Source organism: Myotis nattereri (genome assembly GCF_964212035.1).
Source record: "Myotis nattereri genome assembly, chromosome: 21".
NCBI lineage: Eukaryota > Metazoa > Chordata > Mammalia > Chiroptera > Vespertilionidae > Myotis > Myotis nattereri.
Window position 1 is genome coordinate 4,775,746 of NC_138097.1, and position 18,009 is coordinate 4,793,754.

The following is an 18,009-nucleotide window of genomic DNA, read 5'->3' on the forward strand; positions in this document are numbered from 1 at the left end:
CCTAAAGGCACCAGAGGGTTCTGAGTGGGAAAATGGCAAAGGAAGTTTTCATGCTAATGGTCCCTTTGGCTACAACGTAGAAGACGGAGGTGGTCAGGCAGGGAGATGGAGCCAGTGGTGGGAGGATTAACTCAGTTGCAGTGGGTGTGGCAGTGAGGACTGACTAGGTGGGTGAGGGGTGCGAGGGAGGGCCAGGGGGAGCCCATGTTCTCAGCTTGGGCCTTCGGTGGACAGCAGTACATGCAGAAGACCCACACTCAAAAGGGAAGAAGGGCTCTTTTCTGAAATCCCGAAATGTTCACTGTTAGGAGGTGTGTTCTGAGCCCTCTGAGGAGGTCCTGAGGCTCTGAGGTGGGAGGCCTCAGGGTTGAAGCACTGACATTCAGAGCTTTGGGAAGAAGAGCGGTTGAGAGTAGGAAGAGCAGGAGGAAGGTCATGGGAACCAGGCTGGAGTGTTCCAGAGAAGAAGTTTCCCCATATTGAATGCACAGAGGTCAGGTTTAAAACAGAGAATTCAACCTGGCCATCCTGGCTCAGTAGTGGAGAGTCGACCGCTGAACCAGGAAGTGATGGTCTGATTCCCAGTCAGGGCATATACCTGGGTCTTGGGCTGCATCCCCAGTGTGGAGCATGCAGGAGGCAGCCGAGCAATGATTCTCTCATAATTGATGCTTCCATCTCTCCTTTTTCAATCCTCTCAGAAATCAATTTGATATATATATATATTTCCTCACTGGAGGATATTTTCCATTGTTTTTTTTTTTTTTTTAGAGAAAGTGCAAGAGAAAGGGAAATACAGAGAGAAATATCACTGTGAGGAAAACACATCGATTGGTTGCCTCCTGCATGCACCCAAACCAAGGCCTGGACCAGGGTGGAATCTGCAACTAAGGAATGTGCACTTGAGCAGAACCACACTCAGGACCCTTTGTTCCATAGGCCAAAGCTCTATCCACTGAGTCAAACCAGCTATGGCAATACAAATATGTTTTTAAAAATAAATCAATTTAAAAAGCACAGAAGTTAGCAGAGTCAGAATGTACACTCCTGGTTGCCTAGGGCTGGTGGGTTACGGGGAAATTTGGGGTGGCTTTTAAATTGTATTTGGAACTGCTTTTTGATGACCGATGAAAATGTAAAATTATGGACATGGATGCACAACCCTTAATATACTCAGTGTATATTTTGAATAGGTGAGTGATGGTATGTGAACTATATCAATAAAAAGTCAACATTTGAAGAAATAGCAACACGGGATATCTGGGAGGTCTCTGTACTGTTCCCACAGCCTTTCTCTCAGTATGGCATTATTTCCATGTTAAACGTTAAAAGAGTGAACATCCCAGGATTCGGGAAGGAATGGCAACTCCTGTGGAGAGGAGGGGTGATCCAGAGCACAGGGCCAGGAGGGAGGAGCGCAAGTGGGGGGATCAGTGGAAACAGTTGGGGGTGGGAGAACAGGAGAGGAACAACCAGAGATTTGTGGGTAGTGGTCAAGGTCCCAGTGGAGGTCTGGTGGAAGCTCAGTGCTGGATTGATGTTAAAAGGCTGCAGAGGCGGGAGAGGGATGGTCTGCCTGAGACCATCAGGTTTATCAGCAGTGATGGCCACCAGCAGAGTTGGTTTATTTCTTCCAAAGTTGAAGGACAGTTGTACAGACAACTTGAAATGATGGCTTTCTCTTTCGTGTGTTTCTATTTTTAGGATTCGCTTGATGCTGGAAACGATGTTGGTACTGAGGACAGTGACATGTAGAGGGTTCTGGGCTCTGACCCTGAGCCTGTAGAGAAACTGAGGCAATTTCAAAGAGCTTTGGGGAGTCACTTTCACTCCTGAGTGCTTTGCGTTCCCTGTGGACATGGACCCATCGTGGAAGTCTGGGCGGTAGTTGGAGCTGTGAGTCAGGTGACCGGCCTGGTCAGCAAGAGTTCCGAGGGATTGAATGGCAATTGTGTTTCTGTGGTGAGACCCTGTGATTGGCCTGTGTGCAGTGAGTCCCTGTTAGTTAGGCATCCTACACCCTTACACTGTGGTGCTGGACTGGGCTGTGAGCAGAATCATCCTAGAACCTTCTGATCACTTTGGAAGAGGCCCCACAGGTGTTAGCCAGAGGTGTTAGGACCAGAGGTGTTAGCCTAGGAGGAGAGGGGGCTTGTCTGTTTATCCTTCCCAGGTTTTTTTATGTGGGCCATAGCTGAGACCAACTGCCCTCTCTAATCAGGGTGAGTTCTCTATCCTTCCTTTATTATTTTTAGTTTTTTAAAAAAGGATTCCATCATATCTATCTATCTATATTTGGGTTCAGAGAGAGAGGAAGAGAGAGAAACATCAATGATGAGAATTATTGATTGACTACCTCATGCACACCCACCTTGGGGTTTGAGCCCACAACTGGGGAATGTGCCTTGACCTGGCTCATAGATCGGTACTCAATCACTAAGCCAGGTGGACCAGGCTCAGGTGCAGTAAAACTGCTTATATAAATAAAGGAATGTTATTGCTGGTTTAGTTTACTCCAAGGTATTCTTTGAAACTATTGCGAAATTTGGCAAGAATTTAAACTAAAATTTGAAAATTACCTTCTAAGACCTAGTGGAACTCATTTTGTCTTTAAATACTGTCCTGAGGGTATGCTTACGAGAGAGAGAAAGAGAGAGAGAGAGAGAGAAATGTTGATATTAGAGAAAAGTATCAATTGGTTGCCTCTCATAGGCACTCCCATTGGGAACTGAACACCCAACCTAGATATGAAACCTGACTAGGAATTGAACCCAGAGCCTTTCAGTGTGTAGAGCGGTGCTCCAACCAACTGAGCCACACTGGCCAGATCATGGAACCAAGTTGTAGGAAAGATAACCTTGGATTACTCCTTAAATTTCTGCATCTCTGAGATCCAAAATACAGCTAAGTCAATGGGAGTTCATGGAACACCTTGATTACTTTGAGTGGATTAAATGAGATAGAATGTATGCAACGTGCTCATCACTGTGCTAAGCTGGCACTCACTCTATTGTGGTTTCAGTCGGCCTCATCCTGTTTTCTGTGTCATTGTTATGAATTTTCCTTAAAATAGCTCTAGGTTCATAAATTTTGCATCATTTCTCTGAAACGTTGACCCTGAATATTGGGAGCAGAGAGTGGAAAATTTTAGCATCCAGTTACTATCTCATTAACATAATGTATCTCCCTCTGATTGGTCCCCTCATGCTATATATACCCCTGTCGTTCCACAATAAATCGGATCTCATCACTGAACCTGGTCTCCGGAGTCATGCATGCAGACGCCCTAGCGCGTTTGGGCTCCGTCGTCCTCACCCCTGAGGGACCTCCTGCTTCATGTTTCAGTGGTTGAGCATTGACCTATGAACCTGGAGGTCATGGTTGCATTCCTAGTCAGGACACATGCTCAGGTGGTGGTCTGGCTCCCCATTGTGAGGCATGCAGGAGACAGTCTATCAGTGATTCTCTCTCATCATTGATGTTTCTATCCCTCCCCCCTCCCTTCCTCTCGGAAATCAATGAAAATATTTTTTAAATGTATGTTTTAAATCAATTATACTTACAACAAAGTTTAAGAAATGATTAAAACTTGCTACTTCCCAATTATTTTTCTATTTTATTATGAAAGTTCTTGAGCATGTTTATACCTATTGTAACAATCGGTTGGAAATAAAATATAATAATTTACTACTGAAATATCTCATCAGCCCATATTCAGTGCTATCACTTTTGAAGTCTGAAAGTGATGATGATGCGAGTATTTACACCAGAAAAAAATGGACAAATACTACAATACTTCACTTAATATACTATTTTTTAATATATTTTATTGACTTTTTACAGTGAGGAAGGGAGAGGGATAGAGAGCTAGAAACATCGATGAGAGAGAAACATCGATCAGCTGCCTCCTGCACACTCTCCACTGGGGATGTGCCTGCAACCAAGGTCCATGCCCTTGACCCAAATCACACCTGGGACCCTTCAGTGCGCAGGCTGATGCTCTATCCACTGAGCCAAACCGGTCAGGGCATAGATATACTATTGAATGCTTCAACTTAAACTGAATGGTGGAGAATAGTAGCAACGCAGGTTAATCTTATAAGTGTATCATGCAAGTGGGCTTTAAATTGTATATAGGATACAATTTTAGAAAAACAGTGTTCCTCCCAGTATTCAAGACAGATAGCTCCAAATGGCAAAGAAAGAAGTTGAGTCCTTGAGGACTGAGTGATGTCCCAGTCAGTAGGCCATGCGGACTCATCTCCGTCAGCTAAACCATCACTATAAACGTTATTAGCGTGCACAGGAGTGAGTCCGGGCAGGACTGCAAGTGGTCTTGCACCGTGGAGGCTCCTCTAGGGGGCACTAAGGCTCGAGGGCTTATTAATTCCTTTCCACTTAGCAGTACAAGAACCACCGGAGGAATATACTGCAGAGACATCAATGCAGCTGTGGATCACACGGTTTATTACACTCACACGGGGAACTTACAAATCTCCTGGTGCCTTGGGCACTGGCTCAGGGGACCCGGGTGCTGATGTTGTTGGGCGGGTGTCTCTGGGTGCGGCCGGAAGGGCTCGGGTTCTGGAACAGGCTGTGCCCGGAGCTGAGCGGTGACCCGGGAGTCCCCCTGGAGGAGCGGCTCAACCTGCAGCAGCAGGCGTCCGACCTCCGCCAGGAGCAGACTCCATGGCGCCTTAGCCTTCCGCGGGCCTCAGGGTGCGGCAGCAGGTGTCTTCCATCCAAGGGCTGAGCACAGCGGCTCGGGGTCCCCAGGAGAACTTGTATGAGTCTCGGGGCCTCTTTCTGTAGCCAGTTTGCTTGCATGGCCCAGGGCAGCCCAGGCCTCCTCTGGGGGGAACAGACTGTGGGTACGCTTATGGGGGCTGCGCCCTGTGCAGTGTGTGGGTAGGGTTGGGGATAGGGATGGGAGTGGTGTTAGGCAATAGCTATGTAATTTACATGTGGAATTACCCTTTGATCCAGCAATTATTCTTCTGGAATATATTCTAAAGATCAAGTGATGACAAGAAGTAATGCATATGCACAGGGCCTTTCTGCCCCCCCCCCCCCATTTTTCACAGCCAAGGACTGACTGACTAGAATAACCCCAGTGGCTTTGTGGATGGGAGTCTCCTGAGAGAATGTGGGGAGATCTGAAAATACAGCAGTTAAAATCCATTATGGTTTGTAAATAGGGTTGCATGAATCTCCTCTACCCCTATACAGCTGTCTTCAAGTATTTCTATGTGGAGAAGCGGTGGAGACATAAAGATATAAATTAGACATATAAGTGAGGCAATTTCATAGTTCAGTCATTTAGTTAATGAGAAACTATTAAGCATCTACTCTTCTAAAAGCAATGCAGATAGATGGTGAAGAAAATGATTAGCTTTCTCACGGATGGCACATTCTAGTTGGCAGAAAGTAGACAATAAACAAAGACTTAACAGGTCAAGTGTGAACAAAAACGTGACCACATACTAAACCTGACGAGCTCAGGGGAGGTGCCTGGCAGCCCTTACACTCAGAGACCTAAAGTCCCCACACAGTGCTATCAGTGGAAGTGGGCATCCCCTTCCCCACTGGGTGCTTGGAGTCGGGTCCTTACAATATCTGGAGAAAAAGAAATGTCTGAGACTCACACTGGAGGAGGAGTGGTTGACATCCCTGCGTTGGCCAAGTCCCGTGTCCCTTAATCCAGGCCTGGAAAATGTGCAGCTGGGGACTCAGCAGAGCTTGAAGCAGAGCCAGTGTCCAGAGTTTCCTTCCCCTGGAGGAGCTGGGTCCTGCATGACATCAGCTTAGTTGCAGTCCATTAGTCCATTGTGTGTGGGGTCCACACGGCCTTGGGCTCTGTGGGCAAAAGCAGGAGCACGAGAGTCCCGCAGGCCAGGATTGTGTGCCTAGCAAGGAAGAGAACTCCTTTGTTTAGGAGGTAAGTGTCTTACATCTTCTCACACTTGCAGTGGCCACACCTATTGTAACCAATGACCTGTTCCCAGGTGTTACTGACAGTCAAGTAAGTACCTTCCCTATTTCACGGAGACTTGACTGGGCATGCATCTACTCTTCCCCTGTCCAGTCCCTTCCCCCTGCCCTCTGGGGCGAAACCCCAGGGGAGTGTTACATTGCCATTTTCTGGCAAAGCTGCACAAAAGACATGCCTATGAAATTTGGCCTTCCCTTTGCTCCTCTCCCCTTGTTTGTAACTGGGTTTATTACAGCGGTATCACGGATGCAAAAAGAAGCAGACCATTTGATGGATGAGAACAGAAAACCTCAAAACTAAAAGCATAACTTGAGAATTGAATGCACAGTAAAGTGACATTTTAAGCTAGGCGAGAGAAGGTGGTTTGTGACAGGTGAATTGCCCCTTTTTAACAAGAAGTTCTCAAAAGTTAATACCATGCTACGAAATGAATCTTTGATTGGTTAAATATTTATTTGGGGGAAAGGAAATGTAAGTGTAAGAGGTGGGCCACAGGGGGGAATAAGAGGCACGCGGGAAGAGGTTTTATTTCATCTGGAGAACAGGCACTGGTTTCCCACAAATTTGCACTTACAGACACATATCGCCACAATCTCTGAAGCCATGAAAACATCCATCTGTTCTTGCATTAGGTACATTCCCTGGAGCTTGGCTGGGGCACCAAGGGATGAGGAAGAGAAATAAACTGAGTCACAAGGAGATTTGGAGAAGTTTTTAAGGGGAGTTTTCTGGGGCCCCAGACCTTGAGCATCCTGAAGTTCCACACCACCCTAGCCCTGGTCTTAGGCAAAGACTGCCTTTTCACTGTGGTGAGTAACCTTTGCAAGTGCCTGGAAACACGTGGCCAACTCCCAGGGAGTTTGAACAGGACCCACACCTGCCCACAGGCAGTTGCTGAGATTTGAGAGGCTTGGGCCTTGCACATGGGCTCTGGCTGCCCTTGACCACAAGGCTCTGTGCACATGGGCAGTTATGTCAGAGGCTGTTGCTTGGTTACAATGATTCTGAGCTGGGAGATGCCCAACTGCCCAACTGCCCTGCTGGAATGCTGTGGTGGGAGGTGGTTGGCTAGAGAGCTAGTTTTGGGCTCAGGAGGCGCTAAAAGTGAAGGGAAGGTGAGGCTTCTCTGAAGCCTAGACTCTCCACGATGAAGAAAGTGTTTTCTTTTCTGAAGAATGCCAGCGTGGCAGGCAAGGACTCCCCTTCCAGCGGGTCGAAGAAACCCCCTATTAGGGGGGCGTCGAAGGTCTCCCCTACCAGTGCGGTTGACTTTCCTACGAACGGGGTGAAGAAATCCCTTATCAGAGGGGCGAAGGTCTCCCCTACCAAAGGAGTCATGGACTCCTCTACCAGCGGGGATGTGGTCACTCCTCCCAGAGGGGCCAAGGTCTGCGCTACCAGCCAGGGGTCCCGTGGCAGGGAATTCAGAGATCCCTGCATTCTAGACAAAAGTCTGCATGAGATCCACAGAGCTGCCAGAGATAACAACCGGTTGAGATTGCAGCTAATCCTCTCTTTGGGGATAAGTGATGTGAACGCAAGAGACAAGAATGCCAGGTAATAGGGACTGCAAGGCTGGGGCCTGGGGTCCACTGGGAGGAGGTGGGTAGACCTGGGAGAGGCACACCCTGGCCTGGGCTCAGCAGCTGGAGATCAGCCCTCCTGTCAGCCAGGGTGCAGGGCTGACTTCCCCTCCGGGGCCCCGCAGCACCTCCCTGGTGGACACCTGACCTGGGGTCGGGCTCTCAGACCAACTTTGTGAGCAGCAAAAACAAAAACAGAAAGACGCACTCATAATTCCTCTTACAGAACCCTTTACTGGCAAGTTTTAAGTGATTTAACTACATATCAATAATTGAAACAAAATTGAGCATATATTGCACTTTATATTTGGTGTACACATTTTATACCATAATGTTGCATAGTATAGGAAAGTGAATAATGAGAGAGATAATTCCCATAATAGATCAACCTCTAGGTTAAAAGTTCTTTGGATAAAATCCAATAACCACTTTATATCAATGTATGCCTATGTTTTTTATTAAAAATATTTTATTGATTTCAGAGAGGAAGGGAGAGAGATAGAAACATCAATGTTGAGAATGTTTCATCAGCTGCCTCCTGCATGCCCCACACTGGGGATTGAGCCTACCACTCAGACCTGTGCCCTGTCCTGGATCAAACTGTGACCTCCTGGTTCATAGGTTGAAGCTCACTTACCAAGCTACATCAGGGCTCACCTATGTTCCTTATGGAGCGACCTCAGAAGGAATTTGAAGTGGGAAGATGGCTGTGGTCCTGTTTAGGAAGATTCAATTTCTCAAAATGTGTGCTATGTTTATCAATTTTACAAGCAAATAGATATGGTTTAAAATTTTCAAGTTACATGTTATCATTTATCATTGTGATGAGATTAAGAACATTTTTGTATAGTAGGCACAGGTTGATCATTTTAGATATCAGCGTGTGCTGTAGATTTCCACAAAGTAGTTGTTTACTAATAGCTGAAAAGACAGGTAAATGATTGGAACAGAATGGAAAATGCCCAAACACCCAAATATATGTAAGACTTAGAACTTGATGCTGGTGACATTTCATGTTTGTAGGAAAAGGTCAGTGACAACTGGTGGAGAAATATCTGTTGAGTATTTGGAGAAAACTAGCTAGATTTTTATCACCTCCAAATAAATTCCAGATTAAAAAATTTAGGTATACAAAATAAGAAAAGTACTAGAAGAAAACACAAATACCGACTTATACTTTTTTCCTTTTTAAAAAAATTTATTGATTTCACAGAGTAAGAGAGAGAGTGAGAAATAGAAGCATCAATGATGAGAGAGAATCATTAATTGGCTGCCTCATGCACACACACCGTGGGCCCCACTAGGGATTGAGACTGCAACCCGGGCATGTGCCCTTGACCGAAATTGAACCCGGGACCCTTCGGTGCCCAGGCTGATGCCCCGTCCACTGAGCCAAACCAGCCAGGGCTATTTATATTTGTTAAATGATTATAAACCCTTCAAACCCCTGGAGGTTGATTGAGCAATATAAAAAATTCAAACCCTCTGTGTGTCAGAAAATAATATTAGCAGGCTAAAAGAAGAAGTACTAGCAAAATATTTGCAATGTATCTTTTTTAGAGAAAAAAAAGTCCTCACTTTATGGAGAAGTTTTTTGAAATTGGCAAGAAAAAAACTAATTCGAAAGTGGACAAAGTACTTTTTGCATATGTGCAAGTGACCAATGACAAAGGAAACAATATTTAGTGTCCTTGGTAGCAAAAGGAATTTAAGTTAAAAGAGGAAAATAATATTTTCCATCCACAAGGTTTGTGAAGATGACCAGTGATTATCCTTATACTGCTGCTTAAAGTTTAAGTTGCTTCTGACTTTGTCCATAGGCAATTTGGTGCTGAGTACCACATTTAAAAACATATTTATATTTCCTATACCCATCAATTCTATTTATACTAAAATATCTCTATGAAATAGACAATTTACATAGTTTGTTTTATTCAGCACTGCTTAAAATAGCAATATAATGAGAAGAAAAAGGTCAGTCTGGTTACACAAACACAAAAACAGATTATGATCATAGCCAAAAATAAATGCAAAATGTGATACAATTTATTTCTGAGAATTTGAATTAAAAATGAACATTTAAAAAAAATCTGATTTCTGCAAGGATCCTGTACAAAAATTCTAGTAAGTATTAATATGAATGAAATAATCCTGGGGAAGAGCAATAATATGAATCCCACACAGATAAAATTGGTTGCTTACTTCCTATTTTTTGGACTTATGTTTGAAAGATTTTTGAGGATTGGTATCTTCAGAAGTAAAGGGAATCTTTTTTTACGTTTCTTTTTATTGTTGACACTGTTACAGATATCCCCCACCCCCATCTCCCCTCTTAGTGCCTTTCCACCCAGCCCCTTTTAGCCTTCACTTCACAGTTGTCTGTGTCCATGGGCTGTGCAAATATGCACATATGTTCTTTGGCTAATCTCTTTGAGTTCCCCCAACCCCCTCCCTCTGAGATCTGTCAGTCTGTTCCCTATGTCCATGCCTCTGGTCCTATTTTGTTTGTTAATTTATTTTGTTCCACATGTAAATGAGATCATACGGTATTTGTCTTTCTCTGATTGGCTTATTTTGCGCAGCATAATAATCTGCAGGTTCATCCATGCTGTCACAAAGCATAGGAGAGTTCCTTCTTTTTTAGAGCAGCATAGTATTCCATTGTGCAAATGTACTACATCTTTACTCATCTGACGATGGGCACTTGCGCTGCTTTTTATATGTGACTGTAGAGTGTATGCTTATATCTAGTTACACACATATGTGTTTTATATATTATTTTATATACATATTTATTACCTATAAATGATTATAGATTAATCATTTTAGCTGTGTGCTTATAAAAATCAAAAATCAAAAATAGCGCCCAGTATAACTCAGTTGGTTGGAGTGTTGTCTGGTACCCCTCCTCTGAACTGAAAGGGTGTGGGTTCATTCCAGGTCAGGACACATATCTAGGTTGTGGGTTCCATCCCTGGTCGGGGTACCTATGGGAGGGGACTGATTGATGCTTCTCCCTCACATTGATGTTTTTTTCTCTCTCACTCTCCCCCGCTCCCTCCCTCTTTCTCTAGAATGAATTAAAAATAATTTTTTACAGTTAAAACTTTATTTTTGTCTTGTTTTTGACAGTATGACAGATGTCTCCTATTTTTTTTCCATTTTTGTCCCCCCTCAACCCAGCCTCCACCCCACCACATGCCTTTCCCAAACTATTGTCCATGTCCATGGGTTGTCCATATATGTATATATGTTCTTTGGCTAATCTCTTCCTGTTCCCCCTTCCCCACCCTGAGATCTGTTATTCTGTTCCATGCATCCATACCTCTGGACATTTTTTGTTCATCAGTTTATCTTGTTCATTAGATTCCACATATAAGTGAGATAATGTAATATTTGTCTTTCTTCAACTGGATTATTTCTTTAAAAAAGTAGAAAATAGAAGTGATTATTACTATTCCAGAAGTATCATTTTAACTTATAAAAGTTTTCTTTAAAAATATTGAACTCTCCCACTGTTTATTCATTCTTTCAATCCATTTGTACATGAAACATAACCTGAATATCTATTATATAGCAGACATAGTATACTCAGGACCCTTTCAGTCTGTCTCCCAGACCCTTTTTTCATTCTTAAAAGGTTCATGTTGGCCAATATGAGCAAAATGAGATATTAAGAATGGAAGTATTAGGACTTAATCACAGTTGAAGCTTTTTTCTCCCTGCTTTCAACAATGGGGGGGATGATGACACATTTTAATTCCTTAACTAATAAAGAATTAAAAGATAAAAAAAACACACAAAAAAAACAAAAGTGTTTCTGAAGGGAGGAAATTGTAAAGGGTAACCGTTACCTGCCCTTTTGAAAAGTATAATAGTATTGAGTTTTGGAATGTTGTATTTTTCTAGGAATTTGTCCATTTCCTCCAGGTTGTCTAGTTTGCTGGAGTAGAGCTGTCCATAGTATTTTTTAACAATCATTTGTATTTCTGTGGGGTCTGTTGTTATTTCACCTCTTTCATTTCTGATTTTGTTTATTTGGGTCCTCTCTCTTTGCTTCTTGGTGAGTCTGGCTAGAGGTGTGTCAATCTTGTTTATCCTTTCGAAGAACCAGCTCTTGGTTTCATTGATTTTCTGTATTATTTTTTTGGTCTCTATGTTATTTATTTCTGCTCTAATCTTTATTATCTCCTTCCTTCTGCTCACTCTGGGGTTTTCTTGTTGCTCTCTTTCTAATTCTTTGAGTTGTAGAGTTAGCTGATTAACTACCATTTTTTCTTGTTTTTTGAGATAGGCCTGTAGAGCTATAAACTTCCCTCTCATGACTGCTTTCATTGTGTCCCATAGGTTTTGGATTGTTGTGTTTTCATTGTCATTAGTTTCCAGGATGTTTTGAATTTCTTCTTTGATTTCATTGGTAACCCAATCAATATTTAATAGCATGCTATTCAGCTTCCAGGTGTTTGAGTATTTTGGGTTGTTTTTATTGCAGTTTATTTCTAATATTATGCCATCGTGGTCTGCGAAGACGCTTTTTATGATTTCAATCTTCTTGAATTTGGGGATACTTTGCTAAAAATCTCAACAGGCCAATAACTATGGAAGAAATTGAAGCAGTCATCAAAAAGCTTCCAGCAAACAAAAGCCCAGGACCAGACGGCTTCACAGGGGAGTTTTACCAAACATTCAAGGAAGAACTAAAACCTATCCTCCTCAGACTACTACAAAAAATTCAAGAGGAAGGAACACTTCCAAGCTCATTCTATGAAGCCAGCATCACCCTAATACCAAAACCAGGTAAAGACAACACAATGAAAGAGAATTACAGGCCAATATCCCTCATGAACATAGATGCCAAAATCCTCAACAAAATCTTAGCAAATCGGATCCAGCAGTACATCAGAAAGATCATACACCATGACCAAGTAGGATTTATCCCAGGGATGCAAGGATGGTACAATATCCGCAAATCAATAAACGTGATACATCACATAAACAAATTGAAAGAAAAAAACCACATGGTCATATCAATTGATGCAGAAAAAGCATTTGACAAAATTCAACACCCATTTTTGATAAAAACTCTCAGCAAGGTGGGAGTAGGAGGATCATACCTCAACATAATAAAAGCCATATATGACAGGCCCACAGCCAACATCATTCTCAATGGACAAAAACTTACACCATTTCCCCTAAGAACAGGAACAAGACAGGGATGCCCCCTCTCACCACTCCTGTTCAACATAGTACTGGAAGTGTTAGCCATTGCAATTCGGCAAGAAGAAGAAATAAAAGGCATCCAAATTGGAAAAGAGGAAGTAAAACTGTCCTTATTTGCAGACGACATGATATTATACATACAAAACCCTAGAGACTCCATCAAAAAGCGACTAGACTTAATACATGAATTTGGCAATGTAGCAGGATACAAAATTAACCCCAAGAAATCTGAGGCATTTCTATACACCAATAGTGAACTTTCAGAAAGAGAGATTATAAAAACAATCCCGTTTACCATCGCACCAAAAAAACTAAGCTACCTAGGAATAAACTTAACTAAAGAGGTAAAAGACCTCTACTCAGAAAACTACAGGACGTTGAAAAAAGATATAGAGGAAGACATAAACAGATGGAAGAACATACCGTGTTCATGGATTGGTAGAATCAACATCATTAAAATGTCCATATTACCCAAAGCAATCTATAAATTCAATGCACTTCCCATTAAAATACCAACGGCATACTTCAGAGATCTAGAACGAACTCTCCAAAAATTCATCTGGAATAAAAAAAGACCCCGAATAGCTGCAGCAATCCTGAAAAAGAACAAAGTAGGTGGGATCTCAATACCAGATATCAAGTTGTATTACAAAGCCACTGTTCTCAAAACTGCCTGGTACTGGCACAAGAATAGGCATATAGATCAATGGAATGGAATAGAGAGCCCAGAAATCGGCCCGAACCAATATGCTCAATTAATATTTGACAAAGGAGGCAAGAACATACAATGGAGCCTAGATAGTCTCTTCAATAAATGGTGTTGGGAAAATTGGACAGATATATGCAAGAAAATGAAAGTAGACCACCAACTTACACCATACACAAAAATAAACTCAAAATGGATAAAGGACTTAAATGTACGACAGGAAACCATAAAAATTCCAGAAGAATCCAAAGGCAACAAAATCTCAGACATATGCCGAAGCAATTTCTTCACTGATACAGCTCCTAGGGCACTTGAAACTAAAGAGAAAATGAACAAATGGGACTACATCAAAATAAAAAGCTTCTGCACAGCAAAAGAAACCATCAACAAAACAACGAGAAAACCCACTGTGTGGGAAAACATATTTGCCAATGTCATATCTGATAAGGGCCTAATCTCCAAAATCTATAGGGAACTCATACAACTTAACAAAAGGAAGATAAACAATCCAATCAAAAAATGGGCAAAGGACCTAAATAGACACCTTTCAAAAGAGGACATTCAGAAAGCCAAGAGACATATGAAAACATGCTCCAAGTCACTAATCATCCAAGAGATGCAAATCAAAACAACAATGAGGTACCATCTCACACCTGTCAGACTGGCTATCATCAACAAATCAACAAACGACAAGTGCTGGAGAGGATGTGGAGAAAAAGGAACATTTGTGCACTGCTGGTGGGAATGCAGACTGGTGCAGCCACTATGGAAGACAGTATGGAGTTTCCTTAAAAAACTGAAAATGGAACTCCCATTTGACCCTGTGATCCCACTTCTAGGAATATATCCCAAGAAACCAGAAACACCAATCAGAAAAGATATATGCACCCCTATGTTCATAGCAGCACAATTCACCATAGCTAAGATCTGGAAACAGCCTAAGTGCCCATCAGTAGATGAATGGATTAGAAAACTGTGGTACATCTACACGATGGAATACTATGCTGCTCAAAAAAGGAAGGAACTCTTACCATTTGCAACGTCATGGATGGAACTGGAGAGCATTATGCTAAGTGAAATAAGCCAGTCAATGAAGGAAAAATACCACATGATCTCACTCATTCATGGATAATAGAGACCATTATAAACTTTTGAACAATAATAGATTCAGAGGCAGAGCTGCCTCAAACAGATTGTCAAACTGCAGTGGGAAGGCCGGGGAGGGTTGGGGGGCAGGAGGTAGGGGGGTAAGAGATCAACTAAAGGACTTGTATGCATGCGTATAAGCATAACCAATGGACATAAGACACTGGGGGATAGGGGAGGCTGGGGGACTGTCTAGGGCGGGGGGATAAAATGGACACATATGTAATACCCTTTGTAATACTTTAAGCAATAAAAAAATTAAAAAAAAAGAAAAGTATAATAGTATTAAATAATATTGATCATTGGGAACATCTGTTTTCCAGACAATCTATACCAGGTACATCTAAATATTGGACAAAATGAGTCATCCTATTTATTTGAATCCTGCATTTCCTTTGGTTTATGTTTTCTTGAAAATCAAAGTATGAATTACTTTAAAAAAATTCCTGTTTTGCTTTTTTAGTCTCTTTCCTCCATAAGGCTTTTCAGAACTAAAATTTATTTAAATGCCAACCATTGATTAGAACAGCAAGAGCTCTGTTGTACTCACCGTTATGTCACTTAATGTAAGGCACCATGGATGGCATGATGCCAGTATTTTATACATCAATAAACTTTTTAAAATGCTGCCAATAATAGTTGTAACACGTTCTGAATTAGAAATTGGATTCCAGTGTCAGAGATGTTAAAGTGTGAGAAGATAACCATTTTAGAATCATTGAGATACTGTGTTCTTTCTGATCTTTAAAACAGGTCTGCAGAGTAGGTATAATGAGGTCATTTTATTTAATTGAAATGCCTTTATAAAGTGGTAGTAATTATGACAATAATGTTATCTAACAATTATTGAGCCGGCTTTTTTGTGTGTGCTAGGAACTGTAGTAAACACTTTGCATAGATTCTCATTTAAGCAAACAGTGATGTCCTGGGAGATAATTACTCTTTTTATCTCGATTTTGTTGATGAGGGAATTGAGGCACAGAAAGGCCAAGTGATAACTAATAAGTGGCAGTTAAGATAGGATCAGACCCCCGTTGAGCTGAATTCCCAGGGCTTCTCTCTACTCAAATAGGCTGCTCTTTCATTAATGTGCTGAGTCACGAGAACTAATAATGATTGCACTGTTTGCAGAAGAAAAAGAAATGTTGGTTTTGAAGTCATAGGGACACATGTTTTCAATGACATGGATAATGTGTGTTTTGAGACAGTGCCCTTTAAGTTCCTAAAGAGTCCTCTGACATCCATAGGACTGCTCTCCATGTGGCATGTGCCTATGGCCATTCAAAGATCGTGAAATACCTAATCAAGAGAGGATGCGAATTGAACCTCTGTGACGCTGAGAATCAGACAGCTCTGATGCAGGTATGCACTCACCAACTATGTCAGCACTAGATGGGGTTGATGTAATTACTTAGAATAAAAATGGATTTACCTCATTGACTATAAGTCATTGGTGAAAGAATGAGATGGGTTTGATTTAATTACTTAGAATAAAAATCAATTCATCTCATTGAACTAAAAGTCATTGGTGAAACTTGTGGAATGTTTACTTTGATTCCTAGAACTTATCATCTATTTCTTGACATAATACTGACAGGCCCTACAACACCGGAAAACGTACTGTGCAAATGTGCTGCTAGACCATGGCGCCGATCCAAATATAGTGGACATTGAAGGTGACACTGCGCTCCACCATGCTGTCCGTGGTGACAGTATAGTCATAGTGGAAAGGCTGCTTTCGGACAATGCAGATATTGAAGCGAGAAACAAGGTATAGCTCAAGTAACCTTATTTACAAAATATTTGAAATACATGTTTTTAGTTTAGTTACAAGCATTTTTTTAAAAAATTATGTTTGTATTGAGATAGGAAGGAAGAGGGAGAGGGAAACATCGTTGATGAGCGAGAATCATCCATTGGCTGTCTCCTGCACATCCCCTACTGAATATTGAGCCCACAAATCTGGCATGTGCCCTGACTTGTCATCAACTGTGACCTCTAGGTTCATGGGTCTGCACTCAAACACTGAGCCACAGCAGCTGGGCACAAGCATTTTCTTTCTCACATCCATACACTGAAGAGAATGTATCAGGCCCTGTCACCATGGAAACAACTCCAAAGCCCAGTCAGAGGCGGCTGGAGAAATGTAGCATCCACGGAAGGGGGCAAAGCTCTGCCTCCCTTCCACCCCAGAAGGAAGAACTTCCTGTTAGTGCCTGGGAGTGGGAGATAGGCTCAGCCCACTAAGGACTGAAGGCCTGGGGGCGTGAAGTGATGCTGTGGACTGGCTGCTCTGCTGGCAGGCGCTTAGGAAATGGTGCTGCTGGGGTTGGGTGGGAGGAGGAGGCGTAGTACCCGGCAAGGGGAGCTGGGTGAGAGCGAGTGCGAAGAGGAAGCCCCAGTCCACAGGCAACAAAGCCATGACAGTGTACCACGATAGGAACAAAGGTTCTTGGAGCCAGTACTGTACATGTTGGAAGTGAGATTTGGAGAATGATGTTGCAGTTCATCTAGTGAAGAGGGAGTGGAGGGCATGTTAAAAGGGAAGGACAGCCAGTGACTGCACAGGGGTGAGAAGAAAGAGGCTCTTATTTTTTTTTTTCAATCCTCACTACAGGATATTCTTTCCCATTGATTTTAGAGAGAGTGGAGGGAAGGCGAGATGAGGGGGGGGGAGAGAGAGAGAGAGAGAGGGAGAGAGAGAGAGAGAGAGAGAGAGAGAGAGAGAGAGAGAGAGACATCTATGTGAGAGAGGCACATGGATTGGTTGCCTCCGCCAGGGGCCCCCTCTGGGGCTAGGGATCAAACCTGCATCCCAGGGACTTACCTTTGAATTGGAATCTAACTCTCGACACTTCCATGTGCAGGCTGACACTCAAGCCATTGCGTAACACTGGCCAGGGCAAAAGGGGCTACTTTTTGTTTACTTTCTATATTATATGTGTAAGTTCAGAGGGTATTTCATAATTTTTAATATTCAATTTGGATCTATGTAATTTCTTAAATTAAGAATTGTTTTTACTGCTTTACAGTGTGACCTCACACCACTTGCACTTGCTAAACTTCTAAACAAGAGTAACATAGTGGAATTTTTAATATCCAGAGGTGCAAAACAGGATGAGGACAACAGGTACAATAGTTTGTTGTTTTTAAAATTTTATTTGGAGAGAACATTTCTGAAAGCTGGGGGCAGTAAAACCGGAAGAGCTTCGGCTAGAAGAAGCGGGTGTTCGTTGGAACCATGCTAAGCTACCAGAGAGACACCAATAGTGCTGCCGGGGAGACCAGAGGCTCCTTCCTCCTCTGTCGCCAGATCTGCGCTCCAGGTCACGCTCTGCCTGTGGAGCATCTTTGTTTAGGGA